Here is a 22,149-nt window from a genome sequence, read left to right on the forward strand (position 1 = left end):
GACTAAGCGCTTGGAATGTACAATTCGGCAACAAATAGAGACAGCAGGCAGTGAACATCTGCCAAATAGCCAACCTCCTGCCAGAGAAGCAGCGTGGCTTCGTGGAAAGAGTCCGGGCTTGGGAGTTAAAGGTCGTGTTCTAATCCCGGCTCTGCCACTTATCAGTTGTGTGACTTTGGGCAAATCACTTAAATTATCTGTGCCTCAGTTACCTCATCTGTAAAATGGGGAGTAAGAATGTAAGCCCCACGTGGGGCAACCTGATTACCTTATATCTCATCCTAGTGCTTAGAACAGTGCTTGACACACAGTAAATGCTTAACAAATGCCATCATCATTATTATTATTATTATTGTAACTATGCTCATCTACCGCAGCTGCGCTGGCTGGCCTATAATAATAACGGTGGTATTTGTCAAGCGGTTACTATGCTCCAGATGCTGATCTAAGCACTGGGGTAGGTACAAGATAATCTGGTTGGAGATACTCCCTGTCCCACATAGGCCTCCCAATCTTGATCCCCATTTTACAGATGAGGGAACGGAGGCCCAGAGAAGTGAAGTGACTGGCCCAACGTCTCAGAACAGGTTTGTGGCAGAGCCGGGATTAGAACCCATGTCCTTCTGACTCCCAGGCTCCTTCTCTATCCTGTAGGCCACACTGAATGTGACTGTAGGATACACAGGCAGATGCCGTATGGAGAGCTGATACTGGGGAACGGGAAGCAGGGATGGCAGGGGAACTGTTTCAAGGACATAATAATAATTATCATATGTGTTAAGCACTTACTATGTGTAAGGCACTGTACTAAGTGCTGGACATGGTAAGAGAAGCCTCAGATGCTGCTGCATTCTAGTTTAAAACTGGGAGTCCATTGCTGAGGTCAGGCCTGCTTTGTGCACTGCCACCCAGAAGGGAGTGGCTCTCACTGAGGAAAAGCTTCGCCGGGAATGAGAGGCAAGAAGGCAAGAGAGAAAACTAACCAAGCCCTGCCAACATAATGCAACCACGCAAGAAACAATCTTTTCGTGTGCCCACTCTGGCCGGGACCGTGGGCGCTGCGTTGTTCTTTTCAGTCAGTAGGTGAATTTAACCTCAGTGGTGTCTTCTTCGAATACGAAGGGCCAAGATATACAATGGAATGTCATTTGGTAGAGCTCATAATGTATATAATAGCGTGAGTCTTCATGGAATTAATGTAATGAGTGAAGTATTAGGGAAAATGGCAATGAATATCATTAAAATCCTGGTTTCTTCCACATCCTTGATCAATGTTGTCATTTTCTTTCCCCGCCCCCCCCACCTCTGCCTCTTCTGGAGATTTAGAATATAGCTGGAAAAGTCAATAATTTTCCGTATCTTCTGACCCTCGTATACAAACACGATCTTTCCCTCAAAATAGAAACACCAACTCAGATTTATGCCAAAGACATGAAATAATCTGGGTGGCTTAAAGCATTCCTGAAAGGCACTCTATCCTTAATCTCCTGCGTCTCCTGCCTGGGCTTGTTTTTCTGGGCTGTGTTCAGTTCATTCCAGTTTCTGAAAGCTTGCTTTCTTTCCAGGATCCTTTCCACGACAAAGCGTTTGATTTGGACTGGCTGCTTTCACTGGGGCTCTAAAGATTTGGGAAGAACCTAATTCTGACTGGTTTAGGTGTTTACCATGACCTGCGTGCTGGCTACGCATAGCTGAGGACATACTTTACCAGGTATGTCACTCACACAGAGGTATATATGTGGAACTGTATTATCAATGCTGTTTATTCAGAGGTCATTTTAGAAAGGATTCGTCGACATTAATGAAGATTATGACCTTGATGATATCAAGGTGATATCAAGGTTATTGGTGACAATGAAGTATATTGGGATAAAGACCTAGAAGCTACTGTTTTTTATATTGTTTTATTTAAAATGGGTCTTTGGTCTGAGAATCAGGGTACTTTACAAACAGCGTCTCAAACCTCTTTATCATTACACTCGATCGTGGTGGAGAAAAACTAGTAAAAATGTTTCAAGCTGATTAACATTAGGAAGGAAAGTCTGGGTGGAGAGATAGGGGAATTTCGCAGTGATTGGTGCTAGGACAAGCTGAGTTTAATATTTTCATAAATGTTCTGAAAGTTGGAGTCCAGAGTAAATTTTTCAAGTTCTCAGGTGACGCTAAACTTTTCCGAGTGGTAAAATCTCTTGCAGATGGGGAGGCATTGCAGGAAGACTTCAGAACATTGAGTGAATGGCTGGAAAAGTGGTTAGCTGAGCTTCATTGCAAAGAAATGCATCTAGGGAAAACTAGTATGTATTAAAATGAAGCGTTGAAAGTTTTGAGATTTGGTCACGTCAGGAAAAATCTTAGATTCAAAATTGACTGTCCTCTCTCAAATCAGAATGTAGTGGAACATGTGTTTCAGAAAATAAAGCAGCGTGGCTCAGTGGAAAGAGCCCGGTCTTGGGAGTCAGAGGTCATGGGTTCGAATCCCGGCTCTGCCATTTGTCAGCTGTGTGACTGTGGGCAAGTCACTCAACTTCTCTGTGCCTCAGTTCCCTCATCTGTAAAATGGGGATTAACTGTGACCCTCACGTGGGATAACCTGATTACCCTGTATCTACACCAGCGCTTAGAACAGTGCTCTGCACATAGTAAGCGCTTAAAAAATACCAACATTGTTAAAATAAAGGCCAACAAAAGCCAGAGCATTTTCAGGGAAAGTATAATCCAAAAAGCAATGAAAACAGAATTGTGATTGAAGCCATGATATGTTCCTACCTGTAGCACTGCCAGTGCTTCTGGTTGCTATATTTGGAAAAAAAAAATAACTGGAAAAGGTGCAGAGAAACATAACCAAGTTGTTCAAGGAGATTGAATAGTGGGGTTTTTTTGTTTTGTTTTTTTTTAATGGCATTTGTTAAGTACTTATTATGTGCCGAACAGTGTTCTAAGTACTAGGTTAGATACAAGTTAATCAGGGTGGACACAGTCCTTGTCCCGCTTGGGGTTTATCCTCTAATGGAAGGGAGAACAGGGATTGAATCCCCATTTTGCAGTTGAGGAAACTGAGGCCCAAAGAAGTTAAATGACCTGCCCGAAGTCACATAACCGGCAAGTGGCAGAGCTGGAATTAAAAGCCAGGTCCATGCTGCATTCACTAGGCCACACTCCTTCCCTAATAGCTTTTCTATGAGGCTAGGGAAAAGATGAGAACTATTCAGCAGTCTGGAAAAATTGAAGTTGAGAGGGATTATTATGGAAGTCTAAATATTATAAAGGGTGTGGACAAGGGGAACTTGGAATTGTTGTTCACTGAGTCCCTCAGCGTTCATGTCTGGGGGGAAGCATTGAAACTGGAGGGTCATAGAACAGACAAAAGAAAAAAAAATCCCTAAGGAATTTCACTGCCACAGGCAGTTGTGCCAGTAGAGAACATAACTTCAAGAGGCCCATTAATAACTTATCAGAGGGTCAAAATTAGGGATATTAGACGATATATCCGTAACCACATGGTAGGGTGTCATGAGGAAGACATCCTGTTTCTCTAAATTTTGTTTGTTGACTTTTTTATGGTACTTTTTTTGGTAATGGTTAAGCCCTTACTTTGTTCCAGGCACCGCATTAAGAGCTGGGGTAGATACAAAATAGTCAGGTTGTCTCGCATGGGGTTCACTATCTAATTTAGGGAGAGGATGATTTAATCCCATTTGACAGATGAGGAAACTGAAGCATAAAGAGGTTAAGTGACTTGACCAAAGTCACATAGCAGACAAGTGGTGGAGCTGAGAATAAAACCCAGGTCCTCTGAACCCCAGGCCCATACTCTTTCCACCTGGCCACGTTGCCTTTGTCGAAGATAGACCGAATGGACCACTGATCAGATTCAATATGGTGCTACTTATGTTCCCATGTTCTTTCCCTTCCCCCTTTACCTTTTGGAAATGGAAGGGGTCAATCTTGATTGCGATTTTGTGGTGGAGCCCCTAAATCATAAAAATCTGAGTCACCTGGGGAAGGTGAGAAGAAAGGGTGGTTAGTGGTGACCTTTAGCAATCTCTCCCAAAACAGAAGAAGTAGACCTCACATAAGTATTGGAATAGCTCTAGACAAAAGTTAACATTGATATTTGGCTGAATTTGTTCTCTATCGCTCTTTTGGAGGGAGAAAAAAAGAATAGAGAATATTCCTTAACTGGTTTGTAGGGAGGGAAGTGGCTGGCTTTCTAAAGATAATAATAATGGTACTTGTTAAGCATTTACTATGTGCCATAGTTCTAAGTGCTGAGATAAATACAAGTTAATCTGGTTGAACATAGTCCCTTTCCCACATGGGGCTCACAGTCTTCATCCCCATTTTATGAATGAGTAAACTGAGACCCAAAGGGAAGTGAAGTGACTTGTCTCAGATCACACAGCAGACATGTGGTGGAGCCGGGTTTAGTACCCAGGTCCCTATGACTCCCAGGCCAGGGCTCTACCCACTAAGCCACGATCGTGAAATTGCTGGGTCAGTAGAGCAAATTACCTTTTTACCTTCAAAACTCGGCACTCTGATTTAGAAGGGGAGTAGTTTGTCATTTTTCAGGAGGCTCTCAGGACCGTGTGATGTGCCATTATCTTAAGGAACTAAAACAATCTTACTAAGGCACGGAACACATGACTCCTGACCCCTTCTCTACTCTTCAGCACAAGAGCTTTATAAAAGAGAAAACGCTGCTCTACTGGTTAAGGAAGACATTAGTAATTTATGAAACCTTCAGGGCTCTGCTCTTGTACAGTAGTAAGCACATCAGGGAAATTTATAGCTTCATAATGATGGCAAGGGAATTCTCTTTTATCAGCATTCACAAGGAGAAAAAGCCATCTAGCATTTTGGAAGTCAATTCTATCAGTCAAGAAGCAGCTACAGAGTGTTAGCAGGTGAAAGTCCTGCAGCAATTAAACTGTAAGCTCTTGAAGTGAAGGGCTCATGTTTATCAAGGACCCTGTCCACCAGCAACCTCCCACTTCCTTTCACCTTCCCACTGCAGCTCTCAGGATTCTGCTCTCAGCATACTTTACGCTCTGTGTGCCACCCACCTGAACTTGAACCTCTCCATCAAGTGGCCATATGATCCTCTGAGGACCTGCCACGCTCCCCTTCTGACCGCTTTCCCCCGATTAGACTGTAAGCCCGTCAAAGGGCAGTGACTGTCTCTATCTGTTGCCGATTTGTACATTCCAAGCATTTAGTACAGTGCTCTGCACATAGTAAGTGCTGAATAAATACTATTGAATGAATGAATGAATCATGGCTTCCAGGCCCCCAACACCCTTCTCTTCTGGCCCGCCATGCCACGTCCCAAGGATCCTACATCGGCTCTCCTCTTGGTCACCGAGTCCTTCCATCCCGACTTGCCTTGCATCACCCCAGCAGGGCAGATAATTAGCCCCAGCCTGGAGCCGCCTCCCCAAGTTTTCTGAAGATGGTGGCAGCTGCTATTGTGGCACTCATTCATTCAGAGCTCTGTACTAAGCGTTTGATGTTATGACTGTGGTTTTGGCTGGACTCTGAGCAGCGAGGAGCCTGAAATCTGCTCCCATAGCCACAGTACCTTACAGATTTTTGTATGTTCTCATATTGCTTTGTTTCATCTCTCCATGTTTATCTGTCACCAGTCCCCCCTCACCCTTTTCAGAGTTTCACTGTGAGCCCCAGGAGGGATTGCGTGGGTGACTAATTTCCACTTGAATATTCTTTCCCAGAACTTAGAACAGTGCTTTGTACACAGTAAGGACTTGACCCTAGTAACCTGGCCAAATGCTTTCTTGAAGAAATTGTAACCATTAAGCATGGTTTCTCCCAAATCTCCCCTGCTCTTCTCCAATCCCTCCCTTCTCCTGCCCCCCTTCGACTCTCCCAGTCTTCCCGGCAGCAGCTCAGGAGGAGGTGTCCCACCTCCTCTCAAATTCTACCCCTTCCTCCTGTGTTTCTGATTCCATCCTTTCCCATTTTAAGCAAACATTTCCTCTTCCTTTCTTTCTACTCCAACTTCCACCTTCAACTGCTCATTCCCAATGGCTCCTTCTCCCCTGCTTTCAAGCATGCCCATTTATCCCCTATCCCCCTCAAGTTTTCATCCCATCTCTCTCATACCATTCCTTTCCAGACTCCTTGAGCTAGTAGTCTGTACTTGTTGCCTTCACTTCCTCTTAAGAATAATAATAATAATAATTAAGGTATTTGTTAAGCACTTACTATGTGCCAGGCACTGTACTAAGCGTTGGGGTGGATACAAGCAAATCGGGTTGGATGCAGTCCCTGTCCCAAGTTGGACTCACAGTCTCAATCCCCATTTTACAGATGAGGCAACTGAGGCCCAGAGAAGTGAAATGACTTGCCCAAGGTCACACAGCAGACAAGTGGTGGAGCTGGGATTAGAACCCGTGACCTTCTGACTTCCAGGCACGTGCTCTCTCCACTACACCATACTGCCAACCTTCGCTCTGCTCCCTGGATCATTTTTATTTAAAACCATTTGATCCTAAATACGATGGAATGAATGACTCCAGATCTCTTCACTCATTAAAAACCTCCAGCGGTTGCCCATTGACCTCTGCATCAAACAGAAACTCCTTACCACTGGTTTTAACCATTCATTCAGCGCACTCCCTACTACAACCAACCTGCACACCCCATTCCTCTAACACCATTCTACACTCCGTACCCCGATCTCATCTATCCTGCCACCGATTCCTTGTCATTTTCTCCCTCCGGCCTGGAGCTCCCTCCCCCTTCCACCACTCTCTGCACATTCAGAACCTTCCTAAAATCACACCTCCTACCAGGGGCCTCCCCAGACAAAGTCCTTTTCTTCTCTGTCCTCTCCTCTGAATCGACTATGCACTTGGCTGTGTCCCTTTTAAGCACTTTGATACTCACCCCTGTCCCACAGAATTGAAGTATATCACCTACTATTTCCCCTACCCCTAATCTGTTTTAATATCTGTCATCCCAGTAGACTGTAAAATCTTTCTGGGCAATGATTGTGTCTGCCAACTCTGTTGTACTGTACTTTGCCAAGCACAGTGCTCTGCATACAATAAGCACTCAGTAAGTACCACTGATTGATTGATTGATCGATTACTAGGTGGAGTAAGTCTTTTCTCATGGTGAGCAAGTGTGGTTAGCAAGGTTGATGTGTGACTGATAGGCCCTTCCACATGGTGTGAATGGAAGTTTTGCCCTTGATGTCCTCACTCATTTTTAACCCACTGGACTTGGCCCCTTTTTTTTGTTCCTCTTGTTGTCACTAATTTCCCGAAAGTCTTCCCTCCAAAAACCATCGTATTTCTGACTGTAATATTCCTAGTTGCTCTGGATCATCTTCTACAGCTGTCTCAACTTCTCACTGGTCACTACACCGTCTGAGATTTTGCTGAATTGTAAGTTTAAAGGGCTTCTTCTGTCCCTCCGTTGATCACTCCGTTGAAGTTCACCAAATATCAGCTTTTTGGGTAGCGGCCGTCGTCCGTTCTCTTTCTATGTTTCAACTACTGAACCGGCGATGTGGAAACCATTAAAATCTCACTCTTCCTATGGGAATGCCTACCATGGCCTAGTGGAAAGAGCACTTGGCTGGGAGTCGGAAGATCATGGGTTCGAATCCCAGCTTCTCCACTTGTCCCTTGTGTGACCTATGTTTCTGAACCTATATAGTGTATGGATACACGTGGCTCAGTGGAAAGAGCATGGGCTTTGGAGTCAGAGGTCATGAGTTCGAATCCCAGCTCTGCCACTTGTCAGCTGTGTGACTGTGGGCAAGTCACTTAACTTCTCTGTGCCTCAGTTCCCTCAACTGTAAAATGGGGATGAAGACTGTGAGCCCCACGTGGGACAACCTGATTCCCCTGTGTCTACCCCAGCGCTTAGAACAGTGCTCTGCACATAGTAAGAGCTTAACAAATACCAACATTATTATTATTATTATACGATGTTCATAGAGTTAATAATAATAATGTTGGTATTTGTTAAGCGCTTACTATGTGCCGAGCACTGTTCTAAGCGCTGGGGTAGACATAGGGGAATCAGGTTGTCCCACGTGGGGCTCACAGTCTTCAACCCCATTTTACAGTTGAGGGAACTGAGGCACAGAGAAGTGAAGTGACTTGCCCACAGTCACACAGCCGACAAGTGGCAGAGCTGGGATTCGAACTCATGAGCTCTGACTCCAAAGCCCATAATAGTAAGGCTAATCTGAAACTGGTAAGGTCTGCTGCAACTTGGGTAATAATAATTGTGGTAGTTGTTAAGCACCTACTATGTGTTAGGCACTCTACTAAGCACTGGGGCAGATACAGGGTGATTGGGTTGGACCTAGTACCTGTGTTGGGTCACAGTCTTAATCCCCATTTTACAGATGAGATAACTGAGGCATAGAGAAGCGAAGTGACTTGCCCAGGGTCACAGGGGACAGGTGGAAAAGCTGGAATTAGAATCCATGACCTTCTGACTTCCAAGCCAGTGCTCTTTCCATGAGGCCACAGTAGGCATTCTCACAGGACGAGAGATTTTTCAGTTCCTTGCTTTCACACAGTCTTTTTTCTCCACCTCCCTCTGACACCAGAAGCCATTGAATATCTTGACTCTGGGATAGTCCATTTTCTTTTGTGTGACCATTTTGTCAAAGTGTCTCACTGTACTGAGCTGGTTTTCTGTTTTTTAAAGTTCAGCTCAAAGACACCTTTAAAATTGGGTTCTCTCTTCTGTGTATTCAGATTGTTTTCATTTCAATTTTGATGGCATCCCCAATTATTTAGCCCTTAAGTGGGTTTATGTGGGTGATGGGAAGAGTCTTCTCAGAGTTATTAGTACCCTAGTTTCCTAGGTGAGTTGCCCCAGGGCTGAGGCTGCTATCTTGGCACCATTATGTACATCAGCGGTGTGTCCTTGACATTGGAAAGAGATCTGTCACCTGGTCTGCTTCAAACATGTGCTGGCAAAGTCAGATAATGCCTCTTAGTTCTCTCAGAAAAGTATCTGAGCTCTCACTCATAGCACCCTGAGCTTCTAGTTAGTCAGTCAATCATATTTATTGAGCATTTACAGTGTGCAGAGCACTGTATTAAGTGCTTGAGAGAGTACAACAGAACAATAAACAGACAAATTCTTTGCCCACAACGAGCTTGCAGTCTAGAGATGGAGACAGACATTAATATAAATAAATCAATTACAGATATTCATTCATTCAACTGTATTTATTGAGCGCTTACTGTGTCAATAAATTAAGCACTTGGAAAGTACAATACTGCAGTAAAGAGAGGCAATCCCTGCCCACAACAGTTCCACAGTCTAAAAGGGGGGAGACAGGCTTCAGTACAAATAAACAGGCATCCATATAAATAAACCAAATTATAGATATATGCATATATAATAAGTTGTGTGAGGCAGGAATGGGGGGAAGAGCAAAGGGAGCGAGTTGTGGTGATGCAGAAGCGGGGGGAACTGATGCTTAGTCTGGAAATGATGGTATTTGTTAAGCACTTAATATGTGCCAAGCACTGTTCTAAGCACTGGGGTAAATACAAGGTTATCAGGTTGTCCCATGTGGGGCTCACAGTCATAATTCCCATTTTACAAATGAGGTAACTGAGGCACAGATAAGTTAAGTGACTTGTCCAAAGTCATACAGCTGACAAATGGTGGAGCTGGAATTAGAACCCACGACCTCAGACTCCCAAGTCTGTGGTCTTTCCACTAAGTACATAACTGCTATAGGGGTGGGACGGGGAATGAATAAACAGAGCAAGATAGGGCGAACGGGTGACGCAGAAGGGCGTGGGAGAAGAGGGAAGGAGGGCTTAGTCAGGGAAGGCCTCTGAGGAACGTGGAGCCATTAAAGAGAGATTGTTTGATTCTAGTTAGACTTTTTGTTCCAGCCAAATTCCCTGTTACACTTTTCCCATGCTTTTGGTGTCTGATTCTTTTATTATGTTCAACTTGGGTAGCACAACCTATATCTTCATGGAACATAGTTTCTGCACAGAGCCCTGTGGATTGAAATTGCATCCACCACTGCAGGCTAGTTCTGTTTTTTCCTTTCTGTGGTATTTGTTAAGTGTTTACTATACACCAGGCACTGTACTAAGCAATGGAGTAGTTACAAGCTAACCATGCTGGACCATAGCCCATGTCCCACATGGGACTCACAGTATCGCTCCTCATTTTAGAGATGAGGTAACTGAGGTGCAGAAAAGTGAAATGGCTTGTCCAAGGCCACACAGCAGAGGAGTGGCGGAACTGGGATTAGAACCCAGATCCTTCTGACTTCCAGGCCTGAGCTCGAATCATTAGCCGATGCTGCTTCTCTCACGGTGTGGTGTGTGGTGGTGTAACATCTCCTCCCTGCTTAGGAGAAGTTTCTTGAAGGGAAGTCTAGTCTTAATTACCGGAAGCTGGAAGCAGTGGTTTCGATGAGTGAACTCATCCGCTCTCACGGCTTTGACTACCATCTCTACGCAGATGACACGCAGATCTACATCTCCGCCCCTGTCCTCTCCCCCTCCCTTCAGGCTCGCATCTCCTCCTGCCTCCGGGACGTCTCCACCTGGATGTCGGCCCGCCACCTAAAACTCAACATGAGCAAGACTGAGCTCCTCATCTTCCCTCCCAAGCCCGGTCTGCTCCCAGACTTCTCCATCACCGTGGATGGCACGACCATCCTTCCCGTCCCGCAGGCCCGCGATCTCGGTGTCATCCTTGACTCGTCCCTCTCGTTCACCCCACACATCCTATCCGTTACCAAGACCTGCCGGTTTCACCTCTACAATATCGCCAAGATCCGCCCTTTCCTCTCCACCCAGACGGCTACCTTACTATTGCGGGCTCTCGTTATATCCCGGCTAGACTACTGTGTCAGCCTTCTCTCTGACCTCCCTTCCTCCTCTCTCGCCCCGCTCCGGTCTATTCTTCACTCCGCTGCCCGGCTCATCTTCCTGCAGAAATGATCTGGGCATGTCACTCCCCTTCTTAAACAACTCCAGTGGTTGCCTATCGACCTCCGCTCCAAACAAAAACTCCTCACTCTAGGCTTCGAGGCTCTCCATCACCTTGCCCCTTCCTACCTCTCCTCCCTTCTCTCTTTCTACCGCCCACCCCGCACGCTCCGCTCCTCTGCCGCCCACCTCCTCGCCGTCCCTCGGTCTCGCCTATCCCGCCGTCGACCCCTGGGTCACGTCCTCCCGCGGTCCTGGAACGCCCTCCCTCCTCACCTCCGCCAAACTGATTCTCTTTCCCTCTTCAAAACCTTACTTAAAAATCACCTCCTCCAAGAGGCCTTCCCAGACTGAGCTCCTCTTCCCCCTCTACTCCCTCTGCCATCCCCCCTTTACCTCTCCGCAGCTAAAGCCTCATTTTCCCCTTTTCCCTCTGCTCCTCCACCTCTCCCTTCCCATCCCCACAGCACTGTACCCGTCCGCTCAACTGTATATATTTTCGTTACCCTATTTATTTTGTTAATGAATTGTACATCGCCTTGATTCTATTTAGTTGCCATTGTTTTTACGAGATGTTCTTCCCCTTGACGCTGTTTAGTGCCATTGTTCTTGTCTGTCCGTCTCCCCCGATTAGACTATAAGCCCGTCAAACGGCAGGGACTGTCTCTATCTGTTGCCGACTTGTTCATCCCAAGCGCTTAGTACAGTGTTCTGCACATAGTAAGCGCTCAATAAATACTATTGAATGAGTGTTGGGAGGCAGAGCAGCTCCTCATGTGCCGTGACTTCTGCTGAGAAGAAACTTTTCACAGAGTAGTAGAGATTTGAAAGAAGGCAGATGAGAGTCACTCTGGTGCCCATCAAAAACTACTGAATTCACATATAAGTAAACTTGTCTTACGCTATCGAGTCGTTTCCAGCCCATATTGACACCACGGACATATCTCTCCCAGAATGGCCCCCTCTCCATCTGCCATCGTTCTGGTAGTGGATCCATAGAGTTTTCTTGGTAAAAACCCAGAAGTGGTTTTCCATTACCTTCTTCCGTGTAGTATACTTGAGTCTCCACCCCTGACTCTCTCCCGTACCTCTCCTGCCCAGCACGGATGAGTTTTGACTTGCAGCAATTTTCCTTCTACTCGCTAGCCATTGGCCAAGCTAGGAACGGGTAGGCCTTTGCTTGACTCTCCCTCCTGTAACCGCGACTGGTAGACTACTGGAAACTCTCCAGGTGTGACCCTGAGAAGTGATAAGTAAACTATTACTGTTGAAACTACTGTATAATTTTTATAAACCAACAATAGGTGTGGGGCTATTATGTGGGGAATTGTCAATCGATCAATCGATCGATGGTATTCATTGAGCACTAACTGTGTGCAGAGCACTGTACTAAGTGCGTGGGAAAGTACAAGGTAATAGTAATAATAATAATGTTGGTATTTGTTAAGCGCTTACTATGTGCAGAGCACTGTTCTAAGCACTGGGGTAAACACAGGGGAATCAGGTTGTCCCACGTGGGGCTCACAGTCATAATCCCCATTTTACAGATGAGGGAACTGAGGCACAGAGAAGTTAAGTGACTTGCCCACAGTCACACAGCTGACAAGTGGCAGAGCTGGGATTCGAACTCATGAGCCCTGACTCCAAAGCCCGTGCTCTTTCCACTGCGCCACGAGGTGCAATTCCTGCCTACGAAAAGCTTAGGCTCTTCAAGGGTAGACAGACATTAAAACAAATTACTGATAGGGGAAAGAGAGTAGGAAGATATTTGCCTATGTGCTGTGGGGCTGGGGTGAATAGTGTGCAGTTGAAGGGGAAGGAGAGCTAGATAGGGGAAATGGGCTTCTGGCAATAAAGGGAGCAGGAGGAAAAAAAGAGGTGGAAAGGACGGGAGAAGGAAGGTCAGAGGCACTTGAGACTGTGTCTACTGCAGCCTGAAGTGCTATATTCAATAGGCCCTGGGTGAATCAACTCCTCCCACCCCTGCTGTGAAGTCATCTTTTCCAGCCTTCTGCTCCAGCTCCCCTGGCTCATGGCAGTCCTAATGAATTACCTACCCTTGCCGGCTCTGACCCACGTTCACCCATCTGCTGCTTCTCCCCTCGTGCAGAGCTGACGGTGCTTACAGTTCAGTACTACAGAAAATAATCTTTTATTTCCTCCTCAAATATCAGGATGGGACAATAATGTGGTAGAGGAAATTTTAATAATGATAATAATGATGGTATTTGTTAAGTGCTTGCTGTGTGCCAAGCACTGTTCTGAGCACTGGGGTAGATACAAAGTTATCAGTTGGCCCATGTGGGGCTTACAGTCTTCATCCCCATTTTCCAGATGAGGTAATTGAGGCCCAGAGAAGTTAAGTGACTTGACTAAGGTCACACAGTGCACAAGTGGTGGAGGCAGGATTAGAACCCACGTCCTCTGACTCCCAAGCCTGGGCTCTTGCCACTAAGCCATGCTGCTTCTCTAAAGTATTTTCTCTAAATACTTGGGCTGGCCATACCTGGAAGTGTGAGTTTGGTCCTAAAAAAAGGGAGGAAGAACCTTATTCTCTAATAGTAGTAGTAATAATGTTTATTAATGTTGATGGCCTTTGTTAAGCACTTACTATGTGCAAAGCACCGTTCTAAGTGCTGGGGGGGATACAAGATGATCAGGTTGTCCCATGTGGGGCTCACAGTCTTAATCCCCATTTTACAGATGAGGGAACTGAGGCACAGAGAAGTTAAGTGACTTCATGTACTGTATGCAGAACACCATACTAAGAGCTGGGAAATAATGATAATAATAATAATAGTATTTGTTAAGCACTTACTATGTGCCAAGCACTGTTCTAAGCACTGGGGGAGATACAACGTTATCAGGTTGTCCTAGGTGGGGCTAACGGTCATAATCCCCATTTTCCAGATGAGGTAACTGAGGCATAGAGAAGTTAAGTGACTTGCCCAAGGGCACCCAGAAAATATGTGTCAGAGCCAGGATTAGAACCCAAGTCCTCTGTCTTCCAGACCCGGGCTCTTTCCACTGGGCCACGCTGCTTTCCAGGTGGGAATTAGACATGGGCCCTGTCTTTTGGGGGGCTCACAGTCTAATAATAAAAAGGGGAAGAAGGAATTGGTGGATAGATGCACAAGGAGAGGTTAAGCAAAGCACTAGGCTACCGTAGCTAGAGAGGCAGAATTCCAGCCTCCTCGGGCTCAGTGTCCACAATCATAGCCACCACCACAGTGATGGCAACAGCAGGAGCTGCCAGGGTCTTCCCAAGGTTTTGTGGAGGCAGGTCCAGGACGAGGGTTTATTTCTGTCCCACCGAGATAGCGCGAGGCAGTGGGCAGCCGGTTTGGTCTTATACTGACCAAAAGACTCTGCCTGAGAAACAGGGCCTGACCGGGTCTCATCCAGGTCTGACACATGTCAGAATATGAGAGAGTACTAACTAGACTTGTGGAACTCATTAAGCTCTAAATATGTGCTAAGCACTGTGGAAGAACAATGCAATCAAATCAGACACGGTCTTTGTCCCAAGTAGGCTCACAGTTCTGGTTGCATCCTGGTAGTGATTATTTGCCATAAACTGGATATTCTTTTGGGTCTGAATTGTAATGTTTTCTTCAAATTCTTGTGGCTTTGCTTCAGGAGACGGCTCTTGAGCATCGAGGGTTCGGCCTTTTATTTTACAAGTCAGCTCTGGTTTCCTCATTTGTCTGTCCTTCTGTTCTCTTCATATAGAGAAACATTCTAACAGCTTGGTCAATGACCTTGTGATCGCTGAGTTTCAGCCTGAGGCCTAGGCTTTTCTTGGCTTCCTAGGTCTTTAGCTCTTTAGCCTGATTTATGCCAGTTTTCTTGCCAAGCTTTGTGCCAATCAGGGACACATCACCTCAGGCTTGCCCCTGCATTAGGGACAAAAAAAGGCAAACTTTTTTCTTTAACCAGTCTTTACCTCTCATGTTTCATTGCTGTAAGATCCTTTGAAGTCGAATTGTCTGAACTATCGGATTTTCATTTTTTAACATTTCTTCAACTTGCGAGTCTATTAAAATAGACTTTGGAGATTATACAGCACTTGGAGATGGAATTTAGGAAGGAAGATGATCAAAACTGCAATTGATCTAACTCGTACCAAGAATTAAAGATCCCTTTGAATTCAGTGGGTATCACATTTACACAAAATCCTGTTAAGGAAGTCTATCCGGTGCAGTGAAAACTCAATGTAATTGGGAGGAGATATCTGAACAGTGCCCACAGTTTCAGAGCTCTTTAGAAAAGCAAATGTGGGTGAATCTTAACTTTCCTTCCAACAATATTCATTATTACTGGTTATTCGACTCTGAAACCCCACCCTACCTAGGCCAACCAAAAACAGGTTGGGGCAGGTAATTTCTGAAGCAGCCTTTGTGACTGTAGCCATCCACATTAGTGCTGCAGGATCTTTATCCAACCAGAAAATCTAAATTGAGTAATACCATCTTATGAATTCTGGGGTGGGGAGGATGACGTAAACTGTTCATTTTAAAACTGAAATAAGGTTACCTAAACTGGCTTAAGGTTGTCAGTGTCTCATTCTTCTAGATAAAGTGGGACATCGTCATCCATATAGGTTGGTTTTCAAAGGAAAAGCAAAAGGAGAAGTGTGGTAGAGTGGACAGAGCACAGGCCTGGGAGTCAGAGCACCTGGGTTCTACTGCAGACTCTACCACTTGTCTTCTGGGCAAGTCACTTAACTTCTCTGTGCCTCGGTTACCTCATCTGTAAAATGGGGATTAAATCTTACTCCCTCCTACCCAGGTGGTGAGCCTCACGTGGGACAAGGACTCTGAACAACCTAATCATCTTGCATCTATTAGAGTGCTTGGCACACAGTAAGTGCTTAACAGATATCATAATTATAATTATTTTTATTAGAAAGGCTTTGAAGATTGGGAGAGAAGTGAGGGATCTGCTGGACCAATCAATCAGTGGTATTTATTAAATAATAATAATTATGGTACTTGTTAAGCAATCGGTACCTAACACTATTCTGAGTGCTGGGGTAGATACAAGTTAGTCAGGTTGGACACTTTCCCTGTCCCATAGAGGGCTCACCCTCTTAATTGCCATTTTACAGATGAGGTAACAGAGGCCCAGTGAAGTGACTTGCCCAGGGTCACCCAGCAGACAGGTGTCAGAGCTGGGATTAGAATCCATGACCTGACTCCCAGGCTGTGCTTTATCCCCTAAGACGTGCTACTTATCAATCAATCAATCAATCAATCAATCGGTATTTATTCAGGACTTGCTACGCGTAGAGCGCCGTGCTGAGTGCTTGGGAGAGCCCAGTCCAACAGAGTTGGTGGACACGTTCCCTGCCCGTAATGAGCTAAATCTAGAGGGGGAGACAACATTGATATAAATGAATAATTTATAGATATGTACCAAGGTGCTGTGGGGCAGAGGATGGGGCGAATACTAAATGTTCAGAGGGTAGTAGAAGAGAGAGGGAGTAGGGGGAAAGAGAGTTTAATCGGGGAAAGCCTCTTGGAGGAGATGTGAAGGGAGAGGAAGTTCCAGGAGAAAAGGAGGATATGAACAAGAAGTTGACAGACCAACCTCAGCCCTATAGAACTTATATATGTGTGTGTATATATATATATATCCATATATATATCCATAGTTTATTTTAAGGTCTGCCTCCCCCTTTAGACTGTAAACTCCTTGTGGGCAGGTAATATATCTACCAATTCTTGTAATATACTTTCCCAAGCACTTAGTGCCGTGCTTTGAACATGGTAAACCCTCAATAAATACCACTGATTGATTTAAAAATGAGAACTGTCACAGCCTCTCAGCGTAGGAAGAATTTCCCTTCCAGTGTTGGGGTCTGGGACACATAAAATCTTCAATAGTGCTTCCTCTCACTTCTGGTGATCAAACTGACATCTAAGTAGGCTGATGGCCTCATATCTTCAGGAGCTTTAAATCGATAATATTTATTTCCAGTGGTTTTTATTTTAATAATAATAATAATAATGTTGGTATTTGTTAAGCGCTTACTATGTGCCGAGCACTGTTCTAAGCACTGGGGTAGACATAGGGGAATCAGGTTGTCCCACATGGGGCTCACAGTCTTAATCCCCATTTTACAGATGAGGGAACTGAGGCACAGAGAAGTTAAGTGACTTGCCCACCATGGACTGGTTGAAAAAGGTAGGGGTCTGGGAATCAGAAGATCTCAGTTCCAATCCTGACTCTACCATTAATCTGTTATGTGCTCTTGGGTATGTCACTTAATTTCTCTGTGCCTCAGTTTCCTCATCTGTTAAATTGGGGTTAAATGTCTGTTCTACCTCCCTCTTAGACTGTCAGCTCATGTGGGTTAGGGACTTTGTCCAATTTGATTACCTTGTATCTACTCCAGCACTTAGTAGAGTGCTTTGCACATAGTTAGCAATTAACAAATACTGTTATTATTATTTAGTGCTTAATAAATTCCAGGTAAATAATTCCAGGTAAACCTCTCCTTTAATATTCTTTGCTGAGATCTGTCTATTTGAGTAACTAATTAAATCCTGATTTCTATTCTTGCCTGTTTGGAAATGTGTTTCAACCATAACTGCGGGGGTCTCTCTATTCAATACTATAGGTTACTATTAATCAATCATTCATATTGAGCATTTACTCATGCGAGAATTCATATGCAAGCATTTACTCTGTGCGGAGGACTGTACTAAGTACTACGGAGAGTACAATATTACAGAGTTGGTAGACAGTACAGTATTACATAGTTAGCAGACATGTTCCCAACTCAAAGTGAGTTTTACAGTCTAGAGGGGGAGAGAGACAGGCATTAATAAAAATACATAAATAAATTATCACTTATGATACTTGTTAAGTACCTACAAGGACAGGGGTGGATATAGGTAATTAGTTTGGATGCAGTCTTTGGGACTCACAGTCTAAGTAGGATGGATTAGGATTTAATCCCCATTTTACAGAAGAGGAAAGTGAGGGTCAGAGAAGTTAAGTGATTTACCTAAGGCCACACAGCAGGCTAGTGGCAGAGCCGAAATTAGAACCCAGGTCCTGACTCTCAGGCCTGTGCTGTTTCCACTAATAGTTTCCAGTAGTTTCCACTCCTTCTCCATAACTATTCCACAGGGGAAGCTATGGGGGCTTGTCATTAAGGGCTGTTTGACTGGAGTGGTGAGAAAGCTAAGGAATTGTCATTTCAAGAACAGGTTTGTTTTTTTTTTTAAAAAGTAATATGATTACATTGTTTCATTGACAATTATTATTGTTCACAATCCATTTATAATAGATAATCATTTTGAGGCTGTCAAACGCCATTTAGATTATGAATAGGACAAGGGATTATTTGTGATACAGTTATATCGGGTCTACCCAGGATTTAGCACAATCAACCAATCTTGATTCTATTTATTGCTATTGTTCTTGTCTGTCTCCCCTGATTAGACTGTAAACCCGTCAAAGGGCAGGGGCTGTCTCTATCTGTTACCGATTTGTACATTCCAAGCCCTTAGTACAGTGCTCTGCACATAGTAAGCTCTCAATAAATACTATTGAATGAAACCAATCAAATTTATTGAGTGTTCACTCTGTGCAGAGCACTGTATTAAGCCCTTGGGAGAGTACAGCATAACAGAGTTGGTATATACATTTCCTGCCACAGTGAGTGCAACAAATAGTAAGATACTAATAAATGTCATAACCATGAGAAGTTCTGAAGAAAGAATGAGAGGAAAAAGACCTCAAATACAAAAGGAGGGATTTAGATTAACTGGAAAAAAAGGCTCTTTAGATCTGGAATGGTTCAATGGAATCTTTTCCCTAGGGAGTCTTGGCGATTTTTCCTGGAAGGATCGTTTGAGGTTTTCTTACTGGCTGGACAAGAAAATGGACTAAATGACTTCTCCAAGGCTCCTTCTGGCCTTCTGAATTTTAAATCAATTTTTTTTGCTTTTATATTTATTCATTCATTCATTCAATAATAATAATGTTGGTATTTGTTAAGCACTTACTATGTGCAGAGCACTGTTCTAAGCACTGGGGTAGGTACAGGGTAATCAGGTTGTCCCACATTAGGCTCACAGTCTTCATCCCCATTTTACAGATGAGGGAACTGAGGCACAGAGAAGTTGAGTGACTTGCCCAAAGTCACACAGCTGACAAGTGGCAGATCCGGGAATCGAACCCATGACCTCTGACTCCCGAGCCCAGGCTCTTTCCACTGAGCCACGCTGCTTCTCTAAGCAATCTGTCTGTCTCACCCTATAGACTCTAAGCTCTTTGTGGGTAGGGAATGTGCCTGTTTATTGTTATATTATACTCTCCCAAGTGCTTACTCCAGTGCTCAGTACACAGTAAGTGTGCAATAAATATGATCGTCTGATTGACTCATAAAACACATTTCTCTTCCCAATTGTTTCCTCACTTCCTAAATGTTGTTTTCAAAGACATTTTAGGAAAAAGTTCTAATGGAAGAGATTCATTCAATAGTATTTATTGAGCACTTACTATGTGCAGAGCGCCGTACTAAGCGCTTGGAATGTATAGATTGGTACAGATAGAGACAGTCCCTGCCCTTTGATGGGCTTACAGTCTAATTGGGGGAGGCAGACAGAAAAGAACAATAACAATAAATAGAATCAATATTTATATCTGGTACCATCATATGATTTAGTATTTGAGTATTACTTGAGCATTTCAGGTTTTCTTTTTACCAAATGGTACTTTTGTTTGAGGGAAATTCATATTTTTGCTAAAGTTTTAGTCCCAATATAAAATAAACTTTTGTTTCTTTTCCTTGATCCTGTTAAAAATGGTTTCTGACAATTTTTTAACGGCATTATACTACTGAACATGCTGTCTTTTATTCTACCAAGCACTCAGTACAATGCTCTGCACACAGTAAGTGCTCAATAAATACCACTGGTGTTGTGGATGATGATGTTACTCTTTTTAGAGCAGGTGATCTGAATGTACGTCTCTCTATTCTAGAAAGGTCACTACTTGTCAATTTATATACTTTAAAATAATATTTTGTTCGCTTTTGATGTCTACTGACGTGCCAGGCAAATTAGCATGTCTACTAATCCACTAACTGAAAGAAAGTTGGGGAAATGACTCCAGTGAAGCCAGGCAGCTACCCACAAAATCAATTCACTCTGGGCCCAAGAGAGGCTTAATCCATCCCTATGGATGGAGGGTGCGCTCTCAGGGTCGCACCTGGAGAGTTTCCAGTACTCTACCAGTCTCTACTATGGGAGGGAGGGTCAAGCAGGGTCATACCCATTCCATTCCTAGCTTGGGAAGTGGATAACGAGTGGAAGGCCATCTGCTATAAGTCAACACTCACCCATGCTGGGCAGCAGCGGCACGGGAGAGAGTCGAGGGTGAAGACTCAAATCAACTTCGTGGAAGGAGGCAATGGTAAATCGCTTCCGGATTTTTACCAAGAAAACTTTATGGATCCACTGCCAGAACGATTGAAGATGGAAGTGGCGCGTTCTGGGAGAGATGTGTCCATGGCATCGCTTGGGTGGGACAAGACTTGCTCAGTGGAAAGAGCTTGGGCTTCGGAGTCAGAGGTCATGGGTTCGACTCCCGGCTCTGCCACTTGTGAGCTGTGTGACTTTGGGCAAGTCACTTAACTTCTCTGGGCCTCAGTTACCTCATCTGTAAAATGGGGATTAACTGTGAGCCTCACGTGGGACAACCTGATGATCCTGTATCTCCCCCAGCGCTTAGAGCAGTGCTCTGCACATAGTAAGCGCTTAACAAATACCAACATTATTATAAGACAATGACAACAATCCATGGAGGGTATCCTCTGGGGAGTAAGATCTTTTTGTTCTCCTCCGTTATGGTAATTTTAGTTTTTTTATGAAGTGCTCACTCTGTGTCCAGCACCATACTAAGAAGTGAGGTAGTATACTAAAAAATCAGCACAGACAGAGTTTTAGTCCAGACCTAGGGACCTTAGGAAAGTCATTTTACTTCTCTGCTATCCATCCTGAGGTGAAAGGGTCAAACTATGGTCCAATGTGGGGCCGCCTACCTTCCCCCAACTCCGCATGTGGAGCTACCTATTCTTTTTTAAATGGGATTTGTTAAACCCTTATTATGTTCCAGGCACTATACTAAGCATGGGGTAGATACAAGTTAACCTGGTTGGTCATGTCCCATCTGGGGTTCAGAGTCTTAATCCTCAGTTTATAGTTGAGGTAACTGAGGCACAGAGAAATTGTGATTTGCCTAAAGTCACACAGCAGATAAGTGGCAGAGTCAGGATTAGAACCCAGGTCCTTTTGACTCCCAGGCCCATGTCCCAGTGCTCCCCAGTCTTGGCATCGTCCCTGCCTTGGAATGCTACTGGCCCTGGGTCATTTAATTTAATGTATTATAATAATACTAATACTAATAATAATGGTATTTGTTAAGCACTTTGTTCCAAGCACTGTTCTAAGCACGGTGAATACAAGCAATTTGGGTTAGACACAGTTCCTGTCTCACATGGGGCTCGCAGTCTCAATCAGGAGCAGCATCATGGCTCAGTGCAAAGAGCTCGGGCTTGAGAGACAGAGGTTATGTGTTCAAATCCCGGCTCTGCCACTTTTCTGCTGTGTGACTTTGGGCAAGTCACTTAACTTCTCTGGACCTCAGTTACCTCACCTGTAAAATAGGGATTAAGACTGTAAGCCCCACGTGAGACAACCCTATCACCTTGTATCCTGTCCAGCGCTTAGAACAGTGCTTTGCACGTAGTAAGCGCTTAACAAATGCCATCATTATTATTATGAATCCCCATTTTACAAATGAGGTCACTGAGGCACAAAGAACTGAAGAGACTTGCCCAAGGTCACACACCAGACAAGTGGAGGAGCTGGGATTAGAACCCATCATCTTCTGACTCCCAGGCTCGTGCTCTAGCCACTACACCATGCTGCTGTATATTTAAATTAAAAGAAAATAAATCCAATGCTTCTCACAGATGGTTTCCTGCTTTTCTGTCTCTGATCTGCACAGTGGGGAGACGGACCTCGGGAAACACGAACCCTCCCCAGGAGCAGGGAGAGCCCTGCCTGCAGTGGCCCAGGCTGGTGGGGACACCCCTGCTGCGGGGGTCAGCTCCAGCTTCACACACACTTCAGTTTGTAGCAGGGGGACTGTGTGTGTCTTGCGGTCA

The 22,149-nt window shown here is 44.5% G+C and overlaps 1 protein-coding gene across 1 annotated transcript in view; it reads left to right on the forward strand.

Annotated features, from left to right (window-relative positions):
• The first annotated feature begins 1,627 nt into the window (after window positions 1-1,627).
• TMEM117 (transmembrane protein 117) overlaps window positions 1,628-22,149 on the forward strand; it is a 537,883-nt gene continuing 517,361 nt past the window's right edge. The window contains exon 1 of the mRNA XM_029057972.2: window positions 1,628-1,711. The gene's annotated coding sequence lies outside the window, so the exon portion shown is untranslated. The remainder of the gene's footprint in view (window positions 1,712-22,149) is intronic.

The sequence above is a fragment of the Ornithorhynchus anatinus genome, chromosome 2, assembly GCF_004115215.2.
Source record: "Ornithorhynchus anatinus isolate Pmale09 chromosome 2, mOrnAna1.pri.v4, whole genome shotgun sequence".
NCBI lineage: Eukaryota > Metazoa > Chordata > Mammalia > Monotremata > Ornithorhynchidae > Ornithorhynchus > Ornithorhynchus anatinus.